Genomic DNA, 1,484 nt, shown 5'->3' on the forward strand with positions numbered 1-1,484 from the left:
AAATAGACAGCTAAGTAGAATATTGGATAGAATGCGAGGACTGGAGTCAAGAAGACCAAGAGCAAATTCAATACCAGACATCCACTAGCAATGTGATCTAGGCCACCCACTGCCTCAGTTTCCTTATCTATATAATGAGCTAAAGAAGGAAATGGCAAATCACTCCAATATCTTTATCAAGAAAACCCCAAATGCAGTTACAAAGAGTCAGATAGAACTGAAAAATAACTAAACAGATATAAGAAAAACCCACCAAAAATAATGAGCTGTCTCAGCTAGCATGGACCAATGGAACTCATTAAAGTTTAAAGATGAATTCCACCCAATTCTATTATTCTTTTCCATGGTGCTTTAAGTTGGTCCAGTGTTTGAATCTCTTTTTTCTAGATTGGGATGGGAAGACACTTAATTTTTCTAAGTTCTTATTTACTCTTCTGACTTTACATTTGCATTTTTGGGGTGGCAAATGTAATCCACATTTATGATTTGTTTCAAGATTATTAAAAATAAAAAATTCTGTTAGTGTCCAAGATGTCCTCTTCTTTCTTCCCTTACTTTTTTTTTTTCCAGGAAGGGAAAGGCTAATTAGGTTGGGTTTGAGAGTTCTTGAAGTTAAATGACTATAATACTTGGTAGGGGACATTTTTTTCGAGGAAAGCCAGTAAGGAATAATAGAAATGGAATCATACTTGGAAACTAGAGGCCAGGGCTAGAAGTGGGAGAAAATAGCAAGTAGGATGATGATGGAGATATCATTTCAATAGAAAAGGAAATACAAGAAGAAACTAAAGAAGTTATATAGTTGATTAACAAAAACTGTGAGTTCAAACTGAGGGGCTAGAAAATTCATTAGAAAACAGATTATTGCTTATAGAAACATTTAAAAGATAATCAATACTTGGGTGCCAAGAATATCTGCTGCTTATTTTTTTGATCTGATATATCTTAAGAAATGTTTGTTACATTATTATAATTCTGAATGGCAGCTAGGTGTCATAGTGGATAAAATATTGGACTTGGAATCAGAAAGACTGAATTCAAATTTGGCCTCTGACACAACAGCCTCTCATAGTCTCAGTATTCTCATCTGTAAAATGAGAGGTTGAACTTGGTTAAGCTTTCTTCATCTCTAAATCAATAATGTTATAAGTATGAAACAAGGAAGCTAGTAGTCTATTAAAAGTGACTGTTTAGTAGACCTCATTCTCCGAGCCATATAGACAACCCATTTCAATGAAGTTATGATTTGGCATGTCTAATTGAAAGAGAAAAACTAATTATTTGGGAAGAGTAGAGGCAATGGCTTCTCTAATTTCAGCTTATAATAACCAAGTGATCGCCTCATTTCATATCTATTCAATGAACATTGCCTCAATCATACTGATACTTGTTAAAGATCTCAGCTTAAGAAGGCCAAGATTTCCCACTGCATCCAGGGCCATCTGCAATTGCCTTGATATATATCTGGCCACTGTACAAGATCT

Source organism: Antechinus flavipes, chromosome 1, assembly GCF_016432865.1.
Source record: "Antechinus flavipes isolate AdamAnt ecotype Samford, QLD, Australia chromosome 1, AdamAnt_v2, whole genome shotgun sequence".
NCBI lineage: Eukaryota > Metazoa > Chordata > Mammalia > Dasyuromorphia > Dasyuridae > Antechinus > Antechinus flavipes.